The following is a 17,344-nucleotide window of genomic DNA, read 5'->3' as shown; positions in this document are numbered from 1 at the left end:
ACCACATGGTTAATGATGACTATAGGTACTGGTCGGTATCACCACATGGTTAATGATGACTATAGGTACTGGTCGGTATCACCACATGGTTAATGATGACTATAGGTACTGGTCGGTATCACCACATGGTAAATGATGACTATAGTACTGGTCGGTATCACCACATGGTTAATGATGACTATAGGTACTGGTCGGTATCACCACATGGTTAATGATGACTATAGGTACTGGTCGGTATCACCACATGGTTAATGATGACTATAGGTACTGGTCGGTATCACCACATGGTTAATGATGACTATAGTACTGGTCGGTATCACCACATGGTAATGATGACTATAGTACTGGTCGGTATCACCACATGGTTAATGATGACTATAGGTACTGGTCGGTATCACCACATGGTTAATGATGACTATAGGTACTGGTCGGTATCACCACATGGTTAATGATGACTATAGTACTGGTCGGTATCACCACATGGTTAATGATGACTATAGTACTGGTCGGTATCACCACATGGTTAATGATGACTATAGGTACTGGTCGGTATCACCACATGGTAATGATGACTATAGGTACTGGTCGGTATCACCACATGGTTAATGATGACTATAGGTACTGGTCGGTATCACCACATGGTTAATGATGACTATAGGTACTGGTCGGTATCACCACATGGTTAATGATGACTATAGGTACTGGTCGGTATCACCACATGGTTAATGATGACTATAGGTACTGGTCGGTATCACCACATGGTTAATGATGACTATAGGTACTGGTCGGTATCACCACATGGTTAATGATGACTATAGGTACTGGTCGGTATCACCACATGGTTAATGACTATAGTACTGGTGGTATCACCACATGGTTAATGATGACTATAGGTACTGGTCGGTATCACCACATGGTTAATGATGACTATAGGTACTGGTCGGTATCACCACATGGTTAATGATGACTATAGGTACTGGTCGGTATCACCACATGGTAATGATGACTATAGGTACTGGTCGGTATCACCACATGGTTAATGATGACTATAGGTACTGGTCGGTATCACCACATGGTTAATGATGACTATAGGTACTGGTCGGTATCACCACATGGTTAATGACTATAGTACTGGTCGGTATCACCACATGGTTAATGATGACTATAGGTACTGGTCGGTATCACCACATGGTTAATGACTATAGTACTGGTCGGTATCACCACATGGTTAATGATGATAGTACTGGTCGGTATCACCACATGGTTAATGATGACTATAGGTACTGGTCGGTATCACCACATGGTTAATGATGACTATAGGTACTGGTCGGTATCACCACATGGTTAATGATGACTATAGGTACTGGTCGGTATCACCACATGGTTAATGATGACTATAGGTACTGGTCGGTATCACCACATGGTTAATGATGACTATAGGTACTGGTCGGTATCACCACATGGTTAATGATGACTATAGGTACTGGTCGGTATCACCACATGGTTAATGATGACTATAGGTACTGGTCGGTATCACCACATGGTTAATGATGACTATAGGTACTGGTCGGTATCACCACATGGTTAATGACTATAGTACTGGTCGGTATCACCACATGGTTAATGATGACTATAGGTACTGGTCGGTATCACCACATGGTTAATGATGACTATAGGTACTGGTCGGTATCACCACATGGTTAATGATGACTATAGGTACTGGTCGGTATCACCACATGGTTAATGATGACTATAGGTACTGGTCGGTATCACCACATGGTTAATGATGACTATAGGTACTGGTCGGTATCACCACATGGTTAATGACTATAGTACTGGTCGGTATCACCACATGGTTAATGATGACTATAGGTACTGGTCGGTATCACCACATGGTTAATGATGACTATAGGTACTGGTCGGTATCACCACATGGTTAATGATGACTATAGGTACTGGTCGGTATCACCACATGGTTAATGACTATAGTACTGGTCGGTATCACCACATGGTTAATGATGACTATAGGTACTGGTCGGTATCACCACATGGTTAATGATGACTATAGGTACTGGTCGGTATCACCACATGGTTAATGATGACTATAGTACTGGTCGGTATCACCACATGGTTAATGATGACTATAGGTACTGGTCGGTATCACCACATGGTTAATGATGACTATAGGTACTGGTCGGTATCACCACATGGTTAATGATGACTATAGGTACTGGTCGGTATCACCACATGGTTAATGATGACTATAGGTACTGGTCGGTATCACCACATGGTTAATGATGACTATAGTACTGGTCGGTATCACCACATGGTTAATGATGACTATAGGTACTGGTCGGTATCACCACATGGTTAATGACTATAGGTACTGGTCGGTATCACCACATGGTTAATGATGACTATAGGTACTGGTCGGTATCACCACATGGTTAATGATGACTATAGGTACTGGTCGGTATCACCACATGGTTAATGATGACTATAGTACTGGTCGGTATCACCACATGGTTAATGATGACTATAGGTACTGGTCGGTATCACCACATGGTTAATGATGACTATAGGTACTGGTCGGTATCACCACATGGTTAATGATGACTATAGGTACTGGTCGGTATCACCACATGGTAAATGATGACTATAGTACTGGTCGGTATCACCACATGGTTAATGATGACTATAGGTACTGGTCGGTATCACCACATGGTTAATGATGACTATAGGTACTGGTCGGTATCACCACATGGTTAATGATGACTATAGGTACTGGTCGGTATCACCACATGGTTAATGATGACTATAGGTACTGGTCGGTATCACCACATGGTTAATGATGACTATAGTACTGGTCGGTATCACCACATGGTTAATGATGACTATAGGTACTGGTCGGTATCACCACATGGTTAATGATGACTATAGGTACTGGTCGGTATCACCACATGGTTAATGATGACTATAGGTACTGGTCGGTATCACCACATGGTTAATGATGACTATAGGTACTGGTCGGTATCACCACATGGTTAATGATGACGATAGGTACTGGTCGGTATCTGGTCGGTATCACCACATGGTTAATGATGACTATAGGTACTGGTCGGTATCACCACATGGTTAATGATGACTATAGTACTGGTCGGTATCACCACATGGTTAATGATGACTATAGGTACTGGTCGGTATCACCACATGGTTAATGACTACAGGTACTGGTCGGTATCACCACATGGTTAATGATGACTATAGGTACTGGTCGGTATCACCACATGGTTAATGATGACTATAGGTACTGGTCGGTATCACCACATGGTTAATGATGACTATAGGTACTGGTCGGTATCACCACATGGTTAATGATGACTATAGGTACTGGTCGGTATCACCACATGGTTAATGATGACTATAGGTACTGGTCGGTATCACCACATGGTTAATGATGACTATAGTACTGGTCGGTATCACCACATGGTTAATGATGACTATAGGTACTGGTCGGTATCACCACATGGTTAATGATGACTACAGTACTGGTCGGTATCACCACATGGTTAATGATGACTATAGGTACTGGTCGGTATCACCACATGGTAATGATGACTATAGTACTGGTCGGTATCACCACATGGTTAATGATGACTATAGGTACTGGTCGGTATCACCACATGGTAAATGATGACTATAGTACTGGTCGGTATCACCACATGGTTAATGATGACTATAGGTACTGGTCGGTATCACCACATGGTTAATGATGACTATAGGTACTGGTCGGTATCACCACATGGTTAATGATGACTATAGGTACTGGTCGGTATCACCACATGGTTAATGATGACTATAGTACTGGTCGGTATCACCACATGGTTAATGATGACTATAGGTACTGGTCGGTATCACCACATGGTTAATGATGACTATAGGTACTGGTCGGTATCACCACATGGTTAATGATGACTATAGGTACTGGTCGGTATCACCACATGGTTAATGATGACTATAGTACTGGTCGGTATCACCACATGGTAATGATGACTATAGTACTGGTCGGTATCACCACATGGTTAATGATGACTATAGGTACTGGTCGGTATCACCACATGGTTAATGATGACTATAGGTACTGGTCGGTATCACCACATGGTTAATGATGACTATAGTACTGGTCGGTATCACCACATGGTTAATGATGACTATAGTACTGGTCGGTATCACCACATGGTTAATGATGACTATAGGTACTGGTCGGTATCACCACATGGTTAATGATGACTATAGGTACTGGTCGGTATCACCACATGGTTAATGATGACTATAGGTACTGGTCGGTATCACCACATGGTTAATGATGACTATAGGTACTGGTCGGTATCACCACATGGTTAATGATGACTATAGGTACTGGTCGGTATCACCACATGGTTAATGATGACTATAGGTACTGGTCGGTATCACCACATGGTTAATGATGACTATAGGTACTGGTCGGTATCACCACATGGTTAATGATGACTATAGGTACTGGTCGGTATCACCACATGGTTAATGACTATAGTACTGGTCGGTATCACCACATGGTTAATGATGACTATAGGTACTGGTCGGTATCACCACATGGTTAATGATGACTATAGGTACTGGTCGGTATCACCACATGGTTAATGATGACTATAGGTACTGGTCGGTATCACCACATGGTAATGATGACTATAGGTACTGGTCGGTATCACCACATGGTTAATGATGACTATAGGTACTGGTCGGTATCACCACATGGTTAATGATGACTATAGGTACTGGTCGGTATCACCACATGGTTAATGACTATAGTACTGGTCGGTATCACCACATGGTTAATGATGACTATAGGTACTGGTCGGTATCACCACATGGTTAATGACGATAGGTACTGGTCGGTATCACCACATGGTTAATGACGATAGTACTGGTCGGTATCACCACATGGTTAATGATGACTATAGGTACTGGTCGGTATCACCACATGGTTAATGATGACTATAGGTACTGGTCGGTATCACCACATGGTTAATGATGACTATAGGTACTGGTCGGTATCACCACATGGTTAATGATGACTATAGGTACTGGTCGGTATCACCACATGGTTAATGATGACTATAGGTACTGGTCGGTATCACCACATGGTTAATGATGACTATAGGTACTGGTCGGTATCACCACATGGTTAATGATGACTATAGGTACTGGTCGGTATCACCACATGGTTAATGATGACTATAGGTACTGGTCGGTATCACCACATGGTTAATGACTATAGTACTGGTCGGTATCACCACATGGTTAATGATGACTATAGGTACTGGTCGGTATCACCACATGGTTAATGATGACTATAGGTACTGGTCGGTATCACCACATGGTTAATGATGACTATAGGTACTGGTCGGTATCACCACATGGTTAATGATGACTATAGGTACTGGTCGGTATCACCACATGGTTAATGATGACTATAGGTACTGGTCGGTATCACCACATGGTTAATGACTATAGTACTGGTCGGTATCACCACATGGTTAATGATGACTATAGGTACTGGTCGGTATCACCACATGGTTAATGATGACTATAGGTACTGGTCGGTATCACCACATGGTTAATGATGACTATAGGTACTGGTCGGTATCACCACATGGTTAATGACTATAGTACTGGTCGGTATCACCACATGGTTAATGATGACTATAGGTACTGGTCGGTATCACCACATGGTTAATGATGACTATAGGTACTGGTCGGTATCACCACATGGTTAATGATGACTATAGTACTGGTCGGTATCACCACATGGTTAATGATGACTATAGGTACTGGTCGGTATCACCACATGGTTAATGATGACTATAGGTACTGGTCGGTATCACCACATGGTTAATGATGACTATAGGTACTGGTCGGTATCACCACATGGTTAATGATGACTATAGGTACTGGTCGGTATCACCACATGGTTAATGATGACTATAGTACTGGTCGGTATCACCACATGGTTAATGATGACTATAGGTACTGGTCGGTATCACCACATGGTTAATGACTATAGGTACTGGTCGGTATCACCACATGGTTAATGATGACTATAGGTACTGGTCGGTATCACCACATGGTTAATGATGACTATAGGTACTGGTCGGTATCACCACATGGTTAATGATGACTATAGTACTGGTCGGTATCACCACATGGTTAATGATGACTATAGGTACTGGTCGGTATCACCACATGGTTAATGATGACTATAGGTACTGGTCGGTATCACCACATGGTTAATGATGACTATAGGTACTGGTCGGTATCACCACATGGTTAATGATGACTATAGTACTGGTCGGTATCACCACATGGTTAATGATGACTATAGGTACTGGTCGGTATCACCACATGGTTAATGATGACTATAGGTACTGGTCGGTATCACCACATGGTTAATGATGACTATAGGTACTGGTCGGTATCACCACATGGTTAATGATGACTATAGTACTGGTCGGTATCACCACATGGTAATGATGACTATAGTACTGGTCGGTATCACCACATGGTTAATGATGACTATAGGTACTGGTCGGTATCACCACATGGTTAATGATGACTATAGGTACTGGTCGGTATCACCACATGGTTAATGATGACTATAGTACTGGTCGGTATCACCACATGGTTAATGATGACTATAGTACTGGTCGGTATCACCACATGGTTAATGATGACTATAGGTACTGGTCGGTATCACCACATGGTTAATGATGACTATAGGTACTGGTCGGTATCACCACATGGTTAATGATGACTATAGGTACTGGTCGGTATCACCACATGGTTAATGATGACTATAGGTACTGGTCGGTATCACCACATGGTTAATGATGACTATAGGTACTGGTCGGTATCACCACATGGTTAATGATGACTATAGGTACTGGTCGGTATCACCACATGGTTAATGATGACTATAGGTACTGGTCGGTATCACCACATGGTTAATGATGACTATAGGTACTGGTCGGTATCACCACATGGTTAATGACTATAGTACTGGTGGTATCACCACATGGTTAATGATGACTATAGGTACTGGTCGGTATCACCACATGGTTAATGATGACTATAGGTACTGGTCGGTATCACCACATGGTTAATGATGACTATAGGTACTGGTCGGTATCACCACATGGTTAATGATGACTATAGGTACTGGTCGGTATCACCACATGGTAAATGATGACTATAGGTACTGGTCGGTATCACCACATGGTTAATGATGACTATAGGTACTGGTCGGTATCACCACATGGTTAATGATGACTATAGGTACTGGTCGGTATCACCACATGGTTAATGACTATAGGTACTGGTCGGTATCACCACATGGTTAATGATGACTATAGGTACTGGTCGGTATCACCACATGGTTAATGACTATAGTACTGGTCGGTATCACCACATGGTTAATGACGATAGTACTGGTCGGTATCACCACATGGTTAATGATGACTATAGGTACTGGTCGGTATCACCACATGGTTAATGATGACTATAGGTACTGGTCGGTATCACCACATGGTTAATGATGACTATAGGTACTGGTCGGTATCACCACATGGTTAATGATGACTATAGGTACTGGTCGGTATCACCACATGGTTAATGATGACTATAGGTACTGGTCGGTATCACCACATGGTTAATGATGACTATAGGTACTGGTCGGTATCACCACATGGTTAATGATGACTATAGGTACTGGTCGGTATCACCACATGGTTAATGATGACTATAGGTACTGGTCGGTATCACCACATGGTTAATGACTATAGTACTGGTCGGTATCACCACATGGTTAATGATGACTATAGGTACTGGTCGGTATCACCACATGGTTAATGATGACTATAGGTACTGGTCGGTATCACCACATGGTTAATGATGACTATAGGTACTGGTCGGTATCACCACATGGTTAATGATGACTATAGGTACTGGTCGGTATCACCACATGGTTAATGATGACTATAGGTACTGGTCGGTATCACCACATGGTTAATGACTATAGTACTGGTCGGTATCACCACATGGTTAATGATGACTATAGGTACTGGTCGGTATCACCACATGGTTAATGATGACTATAGGTACTGGTCGGTATCACCACATGGTTAATGATGACTATAGGTACTGGTCGGTATCACCACATGGTTAATGACTATAGTACTGGTCGGTATCACCACATGGTTAATGATGACTATAGGTACTGGTCGGTATCACCACATGGTTAATGATGACTATAGGTACTGGTCGGTATCACCACATGGTTAATGATGACTATAGGTACTGGTCGGTATCACCACATGGTTAATGATGACTATAGGTACTGGTCGGTATCACCACATGGTTAATGACTATAGGTACTGGTCGGTATCACCACATGGTTAATGATGACTATAGGTACTGGTCGGTATCACCACATGGTTAATGATGACTATAGGTACTGGTCGGTATCACCACATGGTTAATGATGACTATAGGTACTGGTCGGTATCACCACATGGTTAATGATGACTATAGGTACTGGTCGGTATCACCACATGGTTAATGATGACTATAGGTACTGGTCGGTATCACCACATGGTTAATGATGACTATAGGTACTGGTCGGTATCACCACATGGTTAATGATGACTATAGGTACTGGTCGGTATCACCACATGGTTAATGATGACTATAGGTACTGGTCGGTATCACCACATGGTTAATGATGACTATAGGTACTGGTCGGTATCACCACATGGTTAATGATGACTATAGGTACTGGTCGGTATCACCACATGGTTAATGATGACTATAGGTACTGGTCGGTATCACCACATGGTTAATGATGACTATAGGTACTGGTCGGTATCACCACATGGTTAATGATGACTATAGTACTGGTCGGTATCACCACATGGTTAATGATGACTATAGGTACTGGTCGGTATCACCACATGGTTAATGATGACTATAGGTACTGGTCGGTATCACCACATGGTTAATGATGACTATAGGTACTGGTCGGTATCACCACATGGTTAATGATGACTATAGTACTGGTCGGTATCACCACATGGTTAATGATGACTATAGGTACTGGTCGGTATCACCACATGGTTAATGACTATAGGTACTGGTCGGTATCACCACATGGTTAATGATGACTATAGGTACTGGTCGGTATCACCACATGGTTAATGATGACTATAGGTACTGGTCGGTATCACCACATGGTTAATGATGACTATAGGTACTGGTCGGTATCACCACATGGTTAATGATGACTATAGGTACTGGTCGGTATCACCACATGGTTAATGATGACTATAGGTACTGGTCGGTATCACCACATGGTTAATGATGACTATAGGTACTGGTCGGTATCACCACATGGTTAATGATGACTATAGGTACTGGTCGGTATCACCACATGGTTAATGATGACTATAGGTACTGGTCGGTATCACCACATGGTTAATGATGACTATAGGTACTGGTCGGTATCACCACATGGTTAATGATGACTATAGGTACTGGTCGGTATCACCACATGGTTAATGATGACTATAGGTACTGGTCGGTATCACCACATGGTTAATGATGACTATAGGTACTGGTCGGTATCACCACATGGTTAATGATGACTATAGGTACTGGTCGGTATCACCACATGGTTAATGATGACTATAGGTACTGGTCGGTATCACCACATGGTTAATGATGACTATAGGTACTGGTCGGTATCACCACATGGTTAATGATGACTATAGTACTGGTCGGTATCACCACATGGTTAATGATGACTATAGGTACTGGTCGGTATCACCACATGGTTTAATGACTATAGGTACTGGTCGGTATCACCACATGGTTAATGATGACTATAGGTACTGGTCGGTATCACCACATGGTTAATGATGACTATAGGTACTGGTCGGTATCACCACATGGTTAATGATGACTATAGGTACTGGTCGGTATCACCACATGGTTAATGATGACTATAGGTACTGGTCGGTATCACCACATGGTTAATGATGACTATAGGTACTGGTCGGTATCACCACATGGTTAATGATGACTATAGTACTGGTCGGTATCACCACATGGTTAATGATGACTATAGGTACTGGTCGGTATCACCACATGGTTAATGATGACTATAGGTACTGGTCGGTATCACCACATGGTAATGATGACTATAGTACTGGTCGGTATCACCACATGGTTAATGATGACTATAGGTACTGGTCGGTATCACCACATGGTAATGATGACTATAGTACTGGTCGGTATCACCACATGGTTAATGATGACTATAGGTACTGGTCGGTATCACCACATGGTTAATGATGACTATAGTACTGGTCGGTATCACCACATGGTTAATGATGACTATAGGTACTGGTCGGTATCACCACATGGTTAATGATGACTATAGGTACTGGTCGGTATCACCACATGGTTAATGATGACTATAGTACTGGTCGGTATCACCACATGGTTAATGATGACTATAGGTACTGGTCGGTATCACCACATGGTAAATGATGACTATAGTACTGGTCGGTATCACCACATGGTTAATGATGACTATAGGTACTGGTCGGTATCACCACATGGTTAATGATGACTATAGGTACTGGTCGGTATCACCACATGGTTAATGATGACTATAGGTACTGGTCGGTATCACCACATGGTTAATGATGACTATAGGTACTGGTCGGTATCACCACATGGTTAATGATGACTATAGGTACTGGTCGGTATCACCACATGGTTAATGATGACTATAGGTACTGGTCGGTATCACCACATGGTTAATGATGACTATAGTACTGGTCGGTATCACCACATGGTTAATGATGACTATAGGTACTGGTCGGTATCACCACATGGTTAATGACTACAGGTACTGGTCGGTATCACCACATGGTTAATGATGACTATAGTACTGGTCGGTATCACCACATGGTAATGATGACTATAGTACTGGTCGGTATCACCACATGGTTAATGATGACTATAGGTACTGGTCGGTATCACCACATGGTTAATGATGACTATAGGTACTGGTCGGTATCACCACATGGTTAATGATGACTATAGGTACTGGTCGGTATCACCACATGGTTAATGACTATAGTACTGGTCGGTATCACCACATGGTTAATGATGACTATAGGTACTGGTCGGTATCACCACATGGTTACTGATGACTATAGGTACTGGTCGGTATCACCACATGGTTAATGATGACTATAGGTACTGGTCGGTATCACCACATGGTTAATGACTATAGTACTGGTCGGTATCACCACATGGTTAATGATGACTATAGGTACTGGTCGGTATCACCACATGGTTAATGATGACTATAGGTACTGGTCGGTATCACCACATGGTTAATGATGACTATAGTACTGGTCGGTATCACCACATGGTTAATGATGACTATAGGTACTGGTCGGTATCACCACATGGTTAATGATGACTATAGGTACTGGTCGGTATCACCACATGGTTAATGATGACTATAGGTACTGGTCGGTATCACCACATGGTTAATGATGACTATAGGTACTGGTCGGTATCACCACATGGTTAATGATGACTATAGTACTGGTCGGTATCACCACATGGTTAATGATGACTATAGGTACTGGTCGGTATCACCACATGGTTGATGACTACAGGTACTGGTCGGTATCACCACATGGTTAATGATGACTATAGGTACTGGTCGGTATCACCACATGGTTAATGATGACTATAGGTACTGGTCGGTATCACCACATGGTTAATGATGACTATAGGTACTGGTCGGTATCACCACATGGTTAATGATGACTATAGGTACTGGTCGGTATCACCACATGGTTAATGATGACTATAGGTACTGGTTGGTATCACCACATGGTTAATGATGACTATAGTACTGGTCGGTATCACGACATGGTTAATGATGACTATAGTACTGGTCGGTATCACCACATGGTAAATGATGACTATAGTACTGGTCGGTATCACCACATGGTTAATGATGACTATAGGTACTGGTCGGTATCACCACATGGTTAATGATGACTATAGGTACTGGTCGGTATCACCACATGGTTAATGATGACTATAGGTACTGGTCGGTATCACCACATGGTAAATGATGACTATAGGTACTGGTCGGTATCACCACATGGTTAATGATGACTATAGGTACTGGTCGGTATCACCACATGGTTAATGATGACTATAGGTACTGGTCGGTATCACCACATGGTTAATGATGACTATAGGTATGGTCGGTATCACCACATGGTTAATGACTATAGTACTGGTCGGTATCACCACATGGTTAATGATGACTATAGGTACTGGTCGGTATCACCACATGGTTAATGATGACTATAGGTACTGGTCGGTATCACCACATGGTTAATGATGACTATAGGTACTGGTCGGTATCACCACATGGTTAATGATGACTATAGGTACTGGTCGGTATCACCACATGGTTAATGATGACTATAGGTACTGGTCGGTATCACCACATGGTTAATGATGACTATAGGACTGCAGAAAGGTATCTGGGACCAGCATAGCGAACCGTGTCAGAACTGACCCTGTGTGTCTCTCTGCTGTGTCAGGTGGTCCTGTGCAGCCCGGATCGTCTCCTGCACCACAGCCGTCACTTGGAGCTGAACGGCTGGAGGATCTCTGGTCAGGAGTAGTCTGTGGAGAACGTTGAGCAGCTCTACACCTAACAACTACAACATGAAACCTGGTTAGACCCCCAGCCTGTCAGCTCTGTACCCAACAACTACAACATGAAGAGAAACCTGTATAGACCTCTATACACATGGTGTGTGTGGAGAGGGAAACAGAGAGACAGAGATGGTGTGTGTGGAGAGGGAAACAGATAGAGACAGAGATGGTGTGTGTGGAGAGGGAAACAGAGAGACAGAGATGGTGTGTTGTGGAGAGGGAAACAGATAGAGACAGAGATGGTGTGTGTGGAGAGGGACACGGATAGAGACAGAGATGGTGTGTGTGGAGAGGGAAACATTTACAGACAGAGATGGTGTGTGTGGAGAGGGAAACATTTAGAGACAGAGATGTGTGTGTGTGGAGAGGGACACGGATAGAGACAGAGATGGTGTGTGTGGAGAGGGACACGGATAGAGACAGAGATGGTGTGTATGGAGAGGGACACGGATAGAGACAGATGGTGTGTGTGGAGAGGGACACGTATAGAGACAGAGATGGTGTGTGTGGAGAGGGACACGGATAGAGACAGAGATGGTGTGTGTGAAGAGGGACACGTATAGAGACAGAGATGGTGTGTGTGGAGAGGGACACGTATAGAGACAGAGATGGTGTGTGTGGAGAGGGACACGGATAGAGACAGAGATGGTGTGTGTGGAGAGGGAAACATTTAGAGACAGAGATGGTGTGTGTGGAGAGGGACACGGATAGAGACAGATGGTGTGTGTGGAGAGGGACACGTATAGAGACAGAGATGGTGTGTGTGTGGAGAAGGACACGTATAGAGACAGAGATGGTGTGTGTGGAGAGGGACACGGATAGAGACAGAGATGGTGTGTGTGGAGAGGGACACGTATAGAGACAGAGATGGTGTGTGTGGAGAGGGACACGGATAGAGACAGAGATGGTGTGTGTGGAGAGGGACACGTATAGAGACAGAGATGGTGTGTGTAGAGAGGGACACGTATAGAGACAGAGATGGTGTGTGTGGAGAGGGACACGTATAGAGACAGAGATGGTGTGTGTAGAGGGAAACGTATAGAGACAGAGATGGTGTGTGTGGAGAGGGAACGTATAGAGACAGAGATGGTGTGTGGAGAGGGAAACATTTAGAGACAGAGATGGTGTGTGTGGAGAGGGAAACATTTAGGACAGAGATGGTGTGTGTGGAGAGGGACACGGATAGAGACAGAGATGGTGTGTGTGGAGAGGGACACGGATGGAGACAGAGATGTGTGTGTGGAGAGGGAAACATTTAGAGACAGAGATGGTGTGTGTGGAGAGGGACACGGATAGAGACAGAGATGGTGTGTGTGGAGAGGGACACGGATAGAGACAAAGATGGTGTGTGTGGAGAGGGAAACATTTAGAGACAGAGATGGTGTGTGTGGAGAGGGACACGGATAGAGACAGAGATGGTGTGTGTGGAGAGGGACACGGATAGAGACAGAGATGGTGTGTGTGGAGAGGGACACGGATAGAGACAGAGATGGTGTGTGTGGAGAGGGACACGTATAGAGACAGAGACCATCACCTCTGGAACATGATATACATTAGTCATTCTACTGTCTCCTCCCCCATCCTTCCCACCCTCACTCTCCTGTAAACTCCACATCACAGACTGATACTAGAACCTTCTCAAACTTCTCTTTAACAGTTTGTTCTCCATCTCTGCATTTATTTCCTCTCTTCTTCCTTACCCACTTATTCTCTCTCCCTTTACCTGGTCTTCACTGATGTGTGTCCTGGCACAGGGAGATTCTAGTAGGGTACAGAGAGCCTGTAGACATGCCTCCCGCCTCCCTCCCTACCCCCCCCTACCTGGTCTTCACTGATGTGTGTCCTGGCACAGGGAGATTCTAGTAGGGTACAGAGAGCCTGTAGACACGCCTCCCTACCCCCCCCTACCTGGTCTTCACTGATGTGTGTCCTGGCACAGGAGATTCTAGTAGGGTACAGAGAGCCTGTAGACATGCCTCCCTCCCTCCCTCCCTCCCTGCCCCCCCCCCCCCTTCCCTACCTGGTCTTCACTGATGTGTGTCCTGGCACAGGAGAGTCCAGTAGGGTACAGAGAGCCTGTAGACATGACATGACATGTTCTATTGGTTCCTCAGGTCTTGGGAAACACAGGAACTCAATACTGACACCTGGGAGGGACAGTGGTTAGTTATCATCTATACTGACACCTGGGAGGGACAGTGGTTAGTTATCATCTATACTGACACCTGGGAGGGACAGTGGTTAGTTATCATCTATACTGACACCTGGGAGGGACAGTGGTTAGTTATCATCTATACTGACACCTGGGAGGGACAGTGGTTAGTTATCATCTATAATGACACCTGGGAGGGACAGTGGTTAGTTATCATCTATACTGACACCTGGGAGGGACAGTGGTTAGTTATCATCTATACTGACACCTGGGAGGGACAGTGGTTAGTTATCATCTATACTGACACCTGGGAGGGACAGTGGTTAGTTATCATCTATACTGACACCTGGGAGGGACAGTGGTTAGTTATCATCTATACTGACACCTGGAGGGACAGTGGTTAGTTATCATCTATACTGACACCTGGGAGGGACAGTGGTTAGTTATCATCTATACTGACCCTGGGAGGGACAGTGGTTAGTTATCATCTATACTGACACCTGGGAGGGACAGTGGTTAGTTATCATCTATACTGACACCTGGGAGGGACAGTGGTTAGTTATCATCTATACTGACACCTGGGAGGGACAGTGGTTAGTTATCATCTATACTGACACCTGGGAGGGACAGTGGTTAGTTATCATCTATACTGACACCTGGGAGGGACAGTGGTTAGTTATCATCTATAATGACACCTGGGAGGGACAGTGGTTAGTTATCATCTATACTGACACCTGGGAGGGACAGTGGTTAGTTATCATCTATACTGACACCTGGGAGGGACAGTGGTTAGTTATCATCTATAATGACACCTGGGAGGGACAGTGGTTAGTTATCATCTATACTGACACCTGTCTGTCTGTCTGTCTGGCTGGTTGTCTCTGTGGCTGGCTGGCTGTCTGTCTGTCTGGCTGGCTGGCTGTCTCTGTGTCTGTCTGTCTGGCTGGCTGGCTGTCTCTGTGTCTGTCTGTCCCTGTGGCTGGCTGTCTCTGTCTGTGTATCTGTGGCTGCCTGTCTCTGTGGCTGCCTGTCTCTGTGGCTGCCTGTCTCTGTGGCTGCCTGTCTCTGTGGCTGTGGTCCATACCCAACATCAGATGCATTCTGTCCTTAATCAGATCCTCCAGGCTCTGAGTAGGTCCAGGGTTACCCTGTGGGTAGACTGGTGCCCCAGAAGCCTGTGGAGGGACAGCAGGGGCCTCTTCTTCCCCCTCCCCAAAGCTGGTGCTGCTCAGCCAGAGGGCCACAGCGTGGAGAACGGGGGCCCAGGAGCCACGGTAATGGAGACGGGCTGTGTCGATGGTCTCTGGGGTGTAGAAGGCACCACCTGAACAACACAGGAAAACAGGCTTGTCAGGAGGTATTGTCCTTTTAAGAGACAGAGGTGGAATAGCAACCCAATCTGTCACACAAAGTCATGAACATCATGAAGAAGTTGTAGGGACAGTTTCCCGTAAACAGATGAATCAAGTCTAGAAAAGCGTGTTCAGTTGAGAGATACTCCATTTAATGGATCTGTGGCTTAAGACTGGCCATAGTGTTGAGTTCTTGTGTACCGTCAGGGGCAGCTGGCTGGAGAACTCAGCAGGCAGTGTGAGCAGAGCGTAGTCTCTGAGGACAGCCACCACAGCCGAGACAGAGACGGTAGTTCAGGCTGCACCAGCATAATTAGGCTGTCAGGAGGAAGAATGTCCGCTCCCACCTCCTCCTCCTCCTCTTCTCACCTCTTCTCCTGCCTTCACATCCTTCACCGGCCGAGACTCTGCTTCCTTCTTTTATCTTCATGGCCACCACATACACCTGAAAGATGGGGAGGGAGAGAATGAGAGCAAGCGGGAGAGAGAGAGGAGAGAGAGAGAGAAGAGAGAGAGAGAGAGAGAGAGAGACAGAGAGAGAGGAGAGAGACGAGAGAGAGAGAGAGAGAGACAGAGAGAGACAGATAGAGGAGGAGAGAGAGACAGAAGAGGACAGAGTAAGAGACAGATAGTAAGTGTTAGAGCAGAGATAGAGAGAGCAGAGTGTACAGACAGAGATAGACAGAGAGAGTACAGAGAGAGACAGAGAGAGACAGAGAGAGACTAGAAAGAAATAAAAAAAAAAAGATAGAGAGACGAGAAGATAGAGGCCAGAGAGAGAGGAGACAGAGACAGAGAGAGACAGAGACAGAGACAGAGACAGAGGCCTAGAGACAGAGAGACAGCCTCATCTAGCTATAGTCTATAGTGTTACAGGCCTCCAGCCCAGCCTAGCCTATAGTCTATAGGTGTTACAGGCCTCCAGCCTAGCTATAGTCTATAAGTGTTACAGGCCTCCAGCCCAGCCTATAGTCTATAGTGTTAC

General features: G+C 44.6%; 1 long non-coding RNA gene across 1 annotated transcript; it reads right to left on the bottom strand.

Annotated features, from left to right (window-relative positions):
- Positions 1–14,905: 14,905 nt before the first annotated feature.
- LOC118958005 lies at positions 14,906–16,622 on the bottom strand. Its single transcript, XR_005047084.1, has 3 exons — positions 16,561–16,622; positions 16,092–16,331; positions 14,906–15,002 (listed from the first exon to the last, which is right to left on the bottom strand). It is a non-coding gene; the product is annotated as an uncharacterized LOC118958005 (long non-coding RNA).
- Between the last annotated feature and the right edge of the window lie 722 nt (positions 16,623–17,344).

The sequence above is a fragment of the Oncorhynchus mykiss genome, unplaced genomic scaffold, assembly GCF_013265735.2.
Source record: "Oncorhynchus mykiss isolate Arlee unplaced genomic scaffold, USDA_OmykA_1.1 un_scaffold_480, whole genome shotgun sequence".
NCBI lineage: Eukaryota > Metazoa > Chordata > Actinopteri > Salmoniformes > Salmonidae > Oncorhynchus > Oncorhynchus mykiss.
Note: the sequence above shows the minus strand (reverse complement) of the source record. Positions and strands in the feature narration are given on the sequence as shown.